This window comes from Mastacembelus armatus, chromosome 1, assembly GCF_900324485.2.
Source record: "Mastacembelus armatus chromosome 1, fMasArm1.2, whole genome shotgun sequence".
In the NCBI taxonomy this organism is placed as follows: Eukaryota; Metazoa; Chordata; class Actinopteri; order Synbranchiformes; family Mastacembelidae; genus Mastacembelus; species Mastacembelus armatus.
This window is the reverse complement of record NC_046633.1, coordinates 10,621,514-10,635,525: the sequence shown is the minus strand read 5'-3', so window position 1 is coordinate 10,635,525 and position 14,012 is coordinate 10,621,514. Positions and strand designations below refer to the sequence as shown.

The window sequence follows — 14,012 nt, the reverse complement described above, 5'->3', positions numbered from 1 at the left end:
TCATTATAAACTATTTTTGAAGGCACAAAATTCAGAACGATTAGCACTCCTAGAGTCACATGTGACATGTTGTAATTTATTTTAATGTATCAACCTTTCCAAATTTAAGTTGCTTGGAGCAATGAAGGTCATTGTCAGTCATAAGCATTTCCAGGTACGTGGTCTGGATGCGAACACTAACCTACGAGGGGCTGTGGCTGTAGAGAGCTGTTGGAAACTGGATGTAGTGATTGATTAGTGAGACGAATCATGTTGTTCAGCCCCACCATGTGATCGTAGACACGGATGTGCTGAGAGTGTACGCTTGCTCAGTACTAGTTTCTGATGCTTCTTCAATGTATCTGTAACGTCGCAGACAATGGATTTTATTTGTTTCATCTCTTTCTAAATGGATATTGTTTTACCCCAAGGCATAGAACGTATTTGGATAGTGTGTGTTTGTGTTTTAGTAGTCAAAACTTACTGAGTCCCCCTTGCCTCCTCTCCTTGGCGTGGAAATGATGTGACAGCCCGATTGTATTTTTTTTTTTTCCTCGCTGGGTGTAGTATCCAAGGAGGCAACAACCCCAAAGTCTCACAGACACGGCCATTCCGACATGATCCCCACTTCTATCCCTCACATGGGCCACCTGGAACTCCCACTTATACGAGCACGCACGCACACACGTGTTTTAATAGTTTGCATTTTTTACTACTTGACTACCAGATACTATGTTAGTACCAGTAGTAACATTTTGACATGTGTTTTGTTGTGTTGTGCATTTGGATTGTTCTGTTCAAAGCCCGGTTTTCTACTTATTACCTACTAAAGGGGGAAAATGCTGCTTATGTTTGATGTCCATCTCCCTCGGTGTAAATGTTAAAGTTATTTGACCTACATGTAGTGTAAACTTGTTTTTTCAACAACTGATTTTCCTATTCATAAATATGAATTTGGTTCAAAACCCGTCAGACACGTGTTTTACCTGGAAGGGCCAGGCTTCTGCGTGCTGCCACAGATATTTATACCACATACAGGCAGGCTTTGTAGTGATGATGGAAAATGTCTCTCCAAGAATATTGTTAATTACCCAGGTAACCAGACCACTGAGAAAGACACAAAACGACTCTGATGAAGAAACAGTTACAACTGAAACACAGTATAAGAACTGAAATTGGAAATTTACGTAATACATTTTAAATGATAAAGACAAATTGCATTTTTTCTCCTAAAACCTAAAATAGGGTTGTTTCAGAATCAATCCAAAATTTACCAGAGGTGGAAAGAGTACAAACATATTCCACTCAAGTAAAAGTACTGTTTACTTTGATTAAATTTTACATAAGGCCAGTAGAATTATCATTGTAAAATCTATCAGGTAAAAATATAAGAAGTCCTTTTAAAAATTTGCTCAAAGTAAAAGTTACTTAGTTACTTTGCAGTGTATAAAAACATGAGGCATGTAAGGGTACTTTTAGTCCATCAGGGATGGGACAAACTGAAAGTAGGGGACCCACAAATATGGGTCAGCATGGTCCATAGTCGATATCATAAGGGGCAAATATGGTGACAAAGTGGTGGCATCGCATTTTTATTTTTATTCTTGCCTATGTATTTTAACCTGTCTTTTATTTCTGTAAGCACTTTGAATTCTCTGTGTATGAATTGTGCTATATAAATAAACTTGCTTTGCCTTGCCTTGCCTTGCCTTAAGGGCTTGGCCTTTAGTTGCTAATGCTAATTAGCGTTGACTTCACTTTGTCTCTAGGAGTGTAGTAGGCTCCTACTGACCTATATAAATAGGACTGGGGTAACTTCTAATGCCTATTCAGTATTAAACACCACAGTCAATCAAGTGATCAACTCCGTCTCTGTGGCTGTGTCCGAATGTCCAAACATCCTAGCCCTCACCTTGATAGTGCTGCCGTAGCTATATAGGGACTATATAGTGAACTTCTTAATGTATTTCAGACACTCACCTACTACTTTTTTTTCTGTCACAATTATGATGTAGAATGGGCGCCGACGGCACATCCATCTATCCATCCATCTTCTTCCGCTTATCCGGGGCCGGGTTGCGGGGCAGTAGCCGAATCAGGGATACCCAGACTTCCTTCTCCCTGGACACTTCCTCCAGCCTCCTCCGGTGGGACACCGAGGCGTTCCCCAGGCAGCCGGGAGACATATCCCTCCAGCGTGTCCTGGTTCTTCCCGGGGTCTCCTCCCGGTGGGACATGCCCGGAACATCTCTATGAGGGAGGCGCCCCCGGAGGCATCCGAAACAGATGCCCGAGCCACCTCGACTGGACTCCTCTCGATGTGGAGGGCACGGGCTCTACTCCGAGCTCCTCCCTGGTGACCGAGCTCCTCACCCTATCTCTAACGGAGTCGCCCGCCACACCTGCGGAGGAAGCTCATTCGCCGCTTGTATCCCGCGATCTTGTTCTTCAGTCATGACCCAAGAGCTCATGACCATAGGTGAGAGCAGGAACGTAGATTGACTGGTCACCACATGGACCGGTACACCGACCACATTACTGCTGCTGATGGCCCCGATTCCGTCTGTCAATCTTACGTTCCGTCCTTCCCTCACTCGGTGAACAGGACCCCGAGATACTTAAAACTTTTCCACCTTGCAGGCCAGGATCTCTCCCTGGCTTGGAGATGGCAAGCCACCTTTTTCCGTTGAGTCCATGGCCTTGGACTTGGAGGTGCAGATTCTCATCACAGCCACTTCACACTCGTTGCAAAACCGCCCTTGCACACGCTGAAGATCTGGCTCGATGGAGCCAACCGGACAACCATCATCTGCAAAAGCAGAGATGAAATCCTGTGGTCCCCGAACTGGACTCCCTCCGGCCCCTGGCTGCCGCTAGACAATCTCGTCCATTAAGTAATGAACAGACCAGTGACAAAAGGGGCAGCCCTGCCGGAGTCCAACGTGCTGGGAACAGGTTGACTTCCTACCGGCAATGCGAACAGCTCCTGCTGTTTGTACAGAAACCGGATAGCCCTCAGCAAGGGCCCCCGGACCCCGTACTCCTGGAGCACCTCCACAGGATGTCACGAGGGACCGTTCGAATGCCTTCTCCAAGTCCACAAAAACACCTGTGGACTGGTTGGGCAAACTCCCATGAATCTCGAGCACCCTCGGAGGTATAGAGGTGCGTCCAGTGTTCCACGGCCAGGATGGAAACCGCATTGTTCTCTCCTGGTCCGAGGTTCGACCACCGGCCGATCCTCCTCTCCAGTACCCTGGCATAGACCTTCCCCGGGAGGCTGAGGAGTGTGATCCCTCTATTAGTTGGAACACACCCTCCAGTCCCCCTTCTTACAAGAGGAACCACCACCCCGGTCTGCCAATCCAGGGGTACTGTCCCCGAACGCCACACGATGTTGCACAGGCATGTCAGCCATGACAGCCCAACACACAGTACTCGGGGTGGAGATGATCCACCCCGTGATCCTCAAGTCTCTGGATGTTTTGTCCTTGCTTTGCCACTGAGGACCCAAAGGCGCAGGGAACGACCCTTTCACTCTGGTGGGGGAAAACTCCAACACCTGGCGGCTGAGCTGGGGAGCTATGAGCAAGCCACACCGCTCGCTGCCTCTCACCGCGAATCACTCAGAGTGAAGAGAGTCCAGCCCCTCTCAAGGAGTGGGTTTCAGAGCCAGGCTGTGTGTGAGGTGAGCCGCCTTCTTAGTCAGTACGGCTCGACCTCCCGCACAAATCAGGCTCCTTCCCCCCCAGTGAGTGACATTCACGTCCCTAGAGCCAGTTTCGATCCAGGGATCGGGTCGCCGGGTCCCGTCCTCGACCAGCGTCCACTAGGACCGGCCCCTTATGGATCCTCCTGCGGGTGGTGGTCCACAGAAGGGCGGCCCCCACGCCGCTCTTTTCGGGCTTTGCCCGGCTGGGCCCATGGGGGAGACCCAGCCACCAGGCGCTCGCCAATGGGGCCCCAACCCCAGGCCTGGCTCCGGCTTCGCCATGCCGGGCGATATCACGGTCCTCGATTTTGATTCATAAGAGGTCACTGAACCACTCCTTTCTGGTCCTTCACCTAGGACCTGTTTGCCTGGGAGACCCTGCCAGAGGCATATAGCCCCGGACAACATAGTCTAGGATCAACGGGCACCTCAAACCCATCCAGCACGATAAGGGCGGTTTCAAGGTGGGGCCGCTGGCACATGTATACATCAATCCTGTTCCAAACTAAATATATTTTTATTATGTTAATATTTAGTGGAAAAAATAAATGCATCTCATCTGAGTGTTTTCTTAAAATGTATAACTAACCATCTGTTATAATTTTCAGCTAAAATCTTGATCTACATTCTACATTTTACTTTTACCTTACAACTGGACGCAGCAGAGGACATATTCCAGATGAGTAATTCCCTCTCACTATCTTTCCTGACTGAAAGGCTCATTATGCAGCTCATCATGCGGGGTCTTTTGCTTCTCATTGAAATCACGTGATTTTTCATGATCATGCAGGCCTTCTTGCATGTCTTTTCTACAAAAAAAGGGCCTATAAAAAGTCTAATCGGTGTATTGTTTTCGTGATTGAGTAAAACGGATGGGTTTTCACATCATTTTGAAGCAAAACACTCAGATGCCGTTCTCAAAAGTCTGAGAACGGATGTTTCTGTATTTTTATGGCCTTATTTCAATGACTAAAAATGTAGTTTTTGCTAACCATGCATAAATGCTGTTTTTTTCAAAAACACATCATGTATATCTGTAACTTGCTGCTCACATATTTTGTAAGCCCAGTTTGTTGCTGATTACAGTGTTATCAGACTTTAAGCCATTAATATGGTTTAAAAGCAATTGAAAGAAGCACAAATGTCAGGACATATTAAAACTTGTCCAGGCCCCAAAACCCTTGACCCCTTAGAGAGGGTTAAATATACTTCAGAACATACATTAGTTTCTGGTTTGATTTTTTTATCATTTATTTTTTACGAGTAATGGTATGTATTTGAAATGTACTGAAGTACAATACTTGAAAAATATACATACTTCAGTAAAAGTAAATTACAGATTTTAAAAACTACTTTAAAATTTACAAGTGAAACAAAAAACCTAATCAATTACGTAACATGGAAAAATTGTAATACATTACTTTCCACCCCTGATATTTACATATCTGCTCTTAATCACACCTGGTATAAGTCGAAGTCCCTGAACGGGCCCAACCAAAGGCTTTCCATCCAGATCAAGGAGCATGTATCTGCTCCATCCCAAACCAGGGCTGAAAGTTTTCACTTTCTCCATGACTTTTAACACATTGTGAACGCTGATTACTCCCTGTGTGGAAAACACGAACAACCAGTTCAGAATCAGCAGCAGCCCCAGCGTTCAGTGCCAGACTCAGAGTGGACATTCATGTAGGTGACACTTTGATTCTCAGCTAAAACCTTAGTTTAATACCTGTAGGTGCATAGTTGCCATCAAGCACTTCACACCAGAACCAGTTGTTAGGGTCAAGAGTGAAAGGATCTCGAAAACATTCTGACCGGACAAAACGACTTCAGTTATTTCTCACTCTGGCCAGGAGGCACTCCATTCAGGTTACGTCTGTCAGGGTGAATATTTTAAAAGTTAAAACTATATGAAACAGGAAAATATCAGTTTGATATTTCTAAATTGTGAAAGCCAATGATAATGCATCAGACACATTTTTTAACCTCTAAAGTGAAATTATCAGTCTCTACTGTCGAGTCCCCTTGGAACTTCCTGTCAGAGGACCTTTATTTTGTATTGGAGCTCTGGTTGAGCCGCCAGAGTTCCCCGAGCGAGCCGCAGCCGCTCGCAGCCGCCAGAGATCTCCCCGAGCCCGATGCCGCAGCCGCTCGAGCGCCGCCCAGAGTCCCCAGCGCCGCGCGCAGCCACGCGCTCGTCGCCAGGCCAAAGCTAGAGCCGAGCCGCCTCGCGCAGAGCCAGAGTCGTCCCAGCGGGAATCCCGACCAGCCGCTTCAGCAGCCTCCTCCGAGTGTCCCAAGCAGCCGTGCCCGGCCTTTTCCCGGCCGTCTCAGCGCTCTCAACGGCAAAGCTTCCCAGGCCTTCTCCACCTGGCACCGGTGCCGGCCGGTCCTGCAGCGTCTCCGGCTGTCCTTGCGTCCTCCTGGACGGCTTCGGACCCACCTGTCCTGCAAGGCCGCCTCCCGAGCGCCACGCGGACCTTCGCCCATCTCAAGGCCGCCCTCCGAACGGCCCGGACCTCGCCCTCTCTGAGGCCACCACCCGGACGGCTTTGATCTTTGTTCCTCCCTGGGTTTTGCACCCCCAGAGCCTTGGACTCTGGGGGGGCTCCGTTATTGACTCAGAGCCCTCCCGCCCCACCTGGATTTTTTTGTTTGGCCGTCTGGTATCCGCCTTGAGGGGGGTCTGTAATGAGTCCCTTGGAACTTCTGTCAGAGGACCTTTATTTTGTATTGACTTCCTGTTTTCTCCCCTAGCTCTGTTCTCTGGCACTTCACGTTTGTAATTTGTGTTCATGAGTTTTCACCTCGTTTCGTTATGTTCTCAACCACCGTCTGTGTCTCATATAGTTTGTGTGCCCTGTCTATTTATACCTCCCTTGTTCCTTTGTTTAGTTGCCAAAAGTATTAGTTGTAATTAGCCTGTGTTATGAAGTGAAAGTGTTTTTTTTTATGACGACCGTCCCACCCGGTCTTCTTCAGTTTCGACCATCTTATGTGGTCTATGTGAATTACCGTTCTCACCCGGTTCCCTTTGTTGCCCTGGAAGTCCCAGGAGAATAAAGCTGATTCCAGCTGGCTCCATCTCCAGGTCTGCGTTTTACGAAGTAGGTTTTCTCCACGCTTTGTCAATCTAAATGTATGTGACCTGACACTCTGCACCCTTTGGCAAGAGGACAGATGTGTCTGCTGTGACATCTTGTGAAGACCGAAGCTTTTGGAGAGAGTAGGACATCTGATTTTCTTCCAGACTCAAGAAAGTTCTTCTCTTGAAAGCAGCAACTCTTCCTTACTGACAGTATTTGTTGTCAGTGAAGTTGTCATTCCTCATAAATATTTGGATAGGCACAAATTCAGAACAGTAACACTCTAGAGTACAGGTGACTGTGTAATTTATTTTAATGTATCAACTTTCCCAAGTTTTAAGTGCCTGATGCCACTGAAGGGCCCTGGACTTTTTTTTTTTTTCAATCCACTTTCTGTTGTTCTTTTTTTTTATCTGGCTTCACATGTTGAACTTCACTAATTTTCAGCCTATTTAAGCTGTTGTCTCCTTTCTCTGTGGTGGACTGGTAACGTGGCCTGCTGCATTTTTACAGCCTTCTAACACCGAGTTCCAGATCTTAATTCTGCTTCACTTCCTGTGTTTTTGACCCTGCATCCCTTCCTTTGACCTCTCATTCTGCGTCCCCCCATTGTACTTCACCTGAGTATTTTGCCCTTTGGCCTGACTTTGTTTGAACTATCTGCGATCAAGCATCTCTCCTGGGTTTTCCTACCCTTCTCAAGGAGCATAGTGGAGATATATTCTGACTGTTTCCATGAAGTAACACTACAGCCGTATTCACTCACCAGTCTGCTCTGTCTCAACTGCAACAGCTTCTTTGTCACTGTCCTGCTGGAATAGAGCCCACTATGTCTCTCCTAATGTTTCCCAGTAATTCCTAGTGTGCCAGCACTGGCCCGGGTCTCCCACTTCGCTCCCCTCTTCTACCATTACTAAGCACCCTCACCTGCTGTTTATTCAACATCTCCCTCCTCTTATCACAGTCCAAAGACATCCATCAGTCATAAATTCTCATTCTCTAGTTTTTAGTGAATCCTGCCATAATCAGCCACCTCCTCTCCTGCATAAGTCTCTCTGTTGCCGTGTCAGTTGAACCGATCTGCTTCTGTGTGTGGCATCACTGGTCCAAAATCAAACTGTGTAATGGACTGAAAAATATGTGGCTTTTTACAGACGATCCTACAGAAAATTATCCCCTGAATGTGCAGTTCCCTCAGCTCTGTGTTGGTGCATGGCACGTTTTAGATCATTAGTAGCTGCTCTGGCCACCAGCTTTGCTGGATCAAAAGAGCTGTGTTTTGTGTTTTTTAAAAAAGAAGTTCTAAAATCTTGTCTGTATATTACCTGCTTTGCACCAAACAATAGAGTATTCCAGTGGACGAACTGTTAACTAGAGCAGAGTAGCTAACAGTTTAAACGCTAGATTTAGCCCCTCGCGTTTGTAGTGACTCTGTTCTTCTACTTTGATGGCAGTATCGTGTCAGAACAATATACAACCATGACAGTGCATTTTACATTTAATACCCCTTATTTCCACAGCTCGCTCTCTCTCCACACACACATTCAAACATACAGTTGCACAGGACACGCTGCTGTGAATAAAAGCAGGTGTTTTTGGTCGGGATAGAACCAGATGCACCGCTGAGTAGCATGAAGTTGAGGAACACTGAAATAGGACTCGAGCAATATCTGGTCTTTATTAATGGCAAACAGGTTTTGTTTGAATACACATTAGTGATGGGACAGAGATTCAGAGCAAAGCGGGACTTGATAATCAGTTATCTCCATCTTTGGAGAATTTGTACTATTTTTCTTTCATTTTTATTTAGTTTTGAGCATTCTTTGAACTTACTGTTTGTGGAATAATTCTGGACTGGTTAACATGTTTTCTTTATGACACTTACTATCTATTATGGCCTGATTTTGTATGTGCACATCATTACACTTTGTCCAGTAGCCTTTATTGCTGGTCAAAAACTGTTGCTCCCTTACTAGCAAGACTAGATATTCTCTGAGCCAGTTAATCAAAAAAGAAAAGACGGTCTCTGGTGTTAATTCAGATAGATATGGAAGAAAATAAATGGGTCCGAGTAAATGTAAATTACTGTGTATATTTTAATTATTCATTCTTAACTACCAAAACATCTGCAGGAACATCAATGTTTGATTTCTCAAAAAAATTTAACAAAGCCACAGAACTGCGTATGTTTTTAGTAAATCAGTGTTGCAGTCTGTGGTACTGTAACTCAGAGGTTTTTTCTTCCTTTATGCCAGCACAACAGTTTCTTTTCCCTCATATCTCCTCAGATGCTCCCAGCAGGCAGGTTTCCAGCCAGGCCCCATCACAGAGTAAGGGGTCACAGTTGGCAGCAGGACGTCTGTCCTCCAAGTACCCCCAGCCACTCCGGCTGACGTGGTCTGGGTATGCGAACACTTACCTACGAGGGCTGGGCTTGTAGAGAAGCTTGGAAACTGGAATCGTAGTAGTTGATAGTGAGACGAATCATGTTGTCAGCCCCACCATGTGGATCGTCAGAAACGGAGGTGCTGCGGTGACGCTTGTCTAGTCTTGCGATGCTTCTTCAATGTATCTGTAACGTTGACAGAGAATGGATTTTATTTGTTCATCTTTCTAAATGGATATGTGTTTTTACAACCAGGGCATAGAACTGGATTTTGGATAGTGTGTGTTTGTGTTAATTAGTAGTCAAAAACTACTGGAGTCCCTTGCTCCTCATCTCCTTGGTGTGAAGTTGCTGATATTGGGGGTGAAAGCCTGATGTATGTTTTTTTTCCTCTCGATGGGTGTAGCATCCAGGAGGCAACAACCCCAAAGTCTCACAGACCGGTGCAGAATGTAACGTATCCAATATTTGTTTTGACCAGGCTCACTTGAAACATATACTGTCCGTAAGGAAGTGTGCTGCTTTCAAAGAGAGTCTCTTTCCTTGAGCTGGAAGAAAAGCATGATGTCGACTCTCTCCAAAAGCTTCGGTCTTCACAAGATAGTCAAGCAGCACTATCTGTCTCTTCCAAGGTTGCAGAGTTGTCAGAGGTCACATACATAGGATTTGACAAAGCTGGAGAAAACCTACTTTGCTAAAACCAGCCTAGAGATGGAGCCGCTGGAATCAGAGGTATCGTAGACAGACACTGATAATTTCACTTTCGAGTTAAAATGTGTCTGATAGCATTATACATTTGCTTTCACAATTTAGAATTCTACCTGATATTTTCCGTGTTATATAGTTGTTAACTTTCTAACATATTTCATCCCCTGACAGGACGTACCTGAATTGGAGTGCCTATCTGCCAGATTGAGAGAGAAAATAACTGATTTTATGAGGAATGAAACTTCACTGGCAACAAATACCGTCTGTAAGGAAGAGTGCTGCATTCAAAGATAAGCATTTCCTTGAGTCTGGAAGAAAATCATGATGTCTACTCTCTCCAGAAGCTTCGGTCTTCACAAGATAGTCAAGCAGCACTATCTGTCTCTTGCCAAAGGTGCAGAGTGTCAGGTCACATACATTTGGATTACAAAGCTGGAGAAAACCTACTTTGTAAAACCAGGACTCTGGAGATGGAGCCAGCTGGAATCAGAGGTATAGTAGAAGACACTGATAATTTCACTTTAGTTAAAAATGTGTCTGATAGCATTATCATTGGCTTTCACAATTTAGAAATATCATACCTGATATTTTCCTGTTTCATATAGTTTTAACTTTTAAAATATTCATCCCTGACAGACGTACCTGAATGGAGTGCCTCTGGCCAGATGAGAAAATAACTGAAGTCGTTTTGGTCCCGGTCAGAATGTTTCGAGATCCTTTCACTCTTGACCCTAACAAACTGGTTTGTGTGAAGTGCTTGATGGCAACTATGCACCTACAGGTATTAAACTAAGGTTTTAGCTGAGAGCTCAAAAGTGTCACCTACATGAATGTCCACTCTGAGTTCTGGCACATGAAAGCTGGGGCTGCTGCTGATTCTGAACTGGTTGTTCTGTGTTTTCCCACAGGGAGTAATCAGCGTTCACAATGTGTTAAAGTCATGGAGAAAGTGAAAGACTTTCAGCCCTGGTTTGGGATGGAGCAGGAGTACATGCTCCTTGATCTGGATGGAAAACCCTTTGGTTGGCCTTCTCTGGGACTCCCATTTACTGCAGGTATGACCAAGAGCAGATATGTAAATATTGGACTGGTCCAGAAAAAAAGGCATTTTAATTTTAGAAATAAATCTGTAATTATCATGTATCAATTCACAGTTCTTATACCGCTTTTTAAATTGTAACGCTTCCTCATCACATTCCTCTCAGATCCTTGCACTGTGGGAATTAACAATATGCTTGGAAGAGACATTCCATCAGTCACTACAGAGCCTGCCTGTATGCTGGTATAAATATCAGTGGCACCAATGCAGAGGCATTTCCCACACAGGTATAAACAGCTTGTCAGACTGCATTTGAACCAAAATCATTGTTGTCATAGGAAAATTATTGGGAGAAAAATGTTACTACCTTAGTTAACCAATATATTTAGCTTAATTAAGTTAAAGTTTTACACCTGAAAGAAATGTCATCAAGCATAGGCAGAATTTTTAGCCACTTTAGGTAATGAACAGTGGAAACTTGGGATAAACAAGACTAATGACATGCAACACAGGTACTAAAATAATCTAAGTTTCATATGACAAAATAAAAGGCAGTGTGTGTCAAAAATATTACTGCATTGAGTATCAGGTAGTCCAGTTGTGAGAATGTGTGCTATTAAACTGCAACATCATTGGATCTATTCTGGCTGAAGATCTTCCTCATGTAATTGTCCAGATTTACACCGTAAGGTGTTCAAAAAGGCCCAAATAAATTGAATTAATAATACCAAAAAGATCACATGATACAAAAAATACTCAAGACCTCACTTCAGCACATTGTTTTTTGATTATATGTGAAGCCTGTACAGTGGAATTATACATTTTCAATTTAATAAATCTCTGTGATCACTGTTTTGTGTGTGTAAGTGGGAGTTCCAGGTTGGCCCATGTGAGGGGATAGAAGTGGGGGATCATGTCTGGATGGCCCGTTACATTCTGCACCGTGTCTGTGAAGACTTTGGGGTTGTTGCCTCCTTGGATGCTACACCCATCGAGGAAAAAAAACATACATCAGGCTGTCACACCAATTTCAGCACCAAGGAGATGAGGAGCAAAGGGGGACTCCAGTAAGTTTTGACTACTAATTAACACAAACACACACTATCCAAAATCCAGTTCTATGCCCTTGGTGTAAAACACATATCCATTTAGAAAGAGATGAACAAATAAAATCCATTCTCTGCAACGTTACAGATACATTGAAGAAGCAATCGCAAGACTGACCAAGCGTCACTCTCAGCACCTCCGTGTCTACGATCCACATGGTGGTGCTGACAACATGATTCGTCTCACTAATCAATCTACTACATCCAGTTTCCAAAGCTTCTCTACAGCCACAGCCTCTCGTAAGGTTAGTGTTCGCATCCCAGACCACGTCAGCCGGAGTGGCTGTGGGTACTTGGAGGACAGACGTCCTGCTGCCAACTGTGACCCCTACTCTGTGATGAGGGCCTTGGCTGAAACCTGCCTGCTGGGAGCAGCTGAGGAAGATGATGAGGGAAAGAAGACTACTGCTGCTTGAAAAGGAAGAAAAAACCTCTGAAGTACAGTACCACAGACTGCAACACTGATTTACATAAAAACGAATTACGCAGTTCTGTGGCTTTGTTAAATTTTTTTGAGAAATTCAACACATTTGATGTTTCATTGCAGATGTTTTGGTAGGTAAGAAATGTATAATATAAATATACACAGTATACATATTCTATTTACCTCGGACCCATTTTATTTTCTTCCAATAATCTTGAATTACACACAGAGACCGTTTCTTTTTGAATAACTGGCTCAGAGAATATATATGTCTTTACTAGTAATGGAGCAAGCAGTTTTTGACCAGCAATAAAAGGATACTGGACAAAGTGAATAATGTGCACATACAAAATCAGGCCATAATAGATAGTAAGTGTATAAAAGAAAACATGTTATACCAGTCCAGAATTATTCCACAAAAGTAAGTTCAAAGAACGACTCAAACTAAATAAAATGAAAGAAAAATAGTACAAATTCTCCAAAATGATGGAGATAATCTGATTATCAAGTCCCGCCTTCTGCTTCTGAATCTCTGTCTCCATCACTAAATGTGTATTCAAACAAAACCCTGTTGCCATTAATAAAGACCAGATATTGCTCGAGTCCTATTTCAGTGTTCCTCAACTGTCATCTGACTTCAGCTGTGCCATCTGGTTCTATCCCGACCAAAACACCTGCTTTTATTCACAGCAGCGTGTCCTGTGCAACTGTATGTTTGAATGTGTGTGTGAGAGAGAGAGCGAGCTGTGGGAATAAGGGGTATTAAATGTAAAATGCACTGTCATGGTTGTATATTGTCTGAACGATACTGCCTCAAAGTAGAAGACAGAGTCACTACAAACTGCCGAGGGCTAAATCTAGCGTTTTAACTGTTAGCTACTCTGCTCTAGTTAACAGTTAGTCACTGGAATACTCTATTGTTTGGTGCAAAGCAGGTAATATACAGCAAGATTTTAGAACTTCTTTTTTAAAAAACACAAAACACGCTCTTTTGATCCAGCAAAGCTGGTGGCCAGACAGCTACATAATGATCTAAAACGTGCCATGCACCAACACAGAGCTGAGGGGAACTGCACATTCAGGGGATAATTTTCTGTAGGATCGTCTGTAAAAGCCACATTTTTTCAGTCATTACAACAGTTTGATTTTGGACCCAGTGATGCCACACACAGAAGCAGATCGGTTCAACTGACACGGCAACAGGAGAGACTTATGCAGGAAGAGGAGGTGGCTGATTATGGCAGGATTCACTAAAACATAGAGAATGAGAATTTAGACTGATGGATGTCTTTGGACTTGTGATAAGAGGAGGGAGATGTTTGATAAACAGAGGTGAGGGTGCTTAGTATGGTAGAAGAGGGAGCGAAGTGGGAGACACCGGTCCAGGCTGGCACACTATGAATTAGCTGGGGAAACATTGGAGAGACATAGTGGGCTGCTATTCCAGCAGGACAGGTGACAAAGAAGCTGTTGCAGTGAGACAGAGCAGACTGGTTGAGTGAATACTGGCTGTAGTGTTACTTCATGGAACAGATCAGAATATAATCTCCACTATGCTCCTTAGAATAAGGG

At 44.3% G+C, this 14,012-nt stretch overlaps 1 pseudogene; it reads left to right on the top strand.

Annotated features, from left to right (window-relative positions):
- Positions 1–12,432, top strand: part of LOC113128083 (glutamine synthetase-like) — a 14,881-nt pseudogene extending 2,449 nt beyond the window's left edge.
- The last annotated feature ends 1,580 nt before the right edge of the window (positions 12,433–14,012 follow it).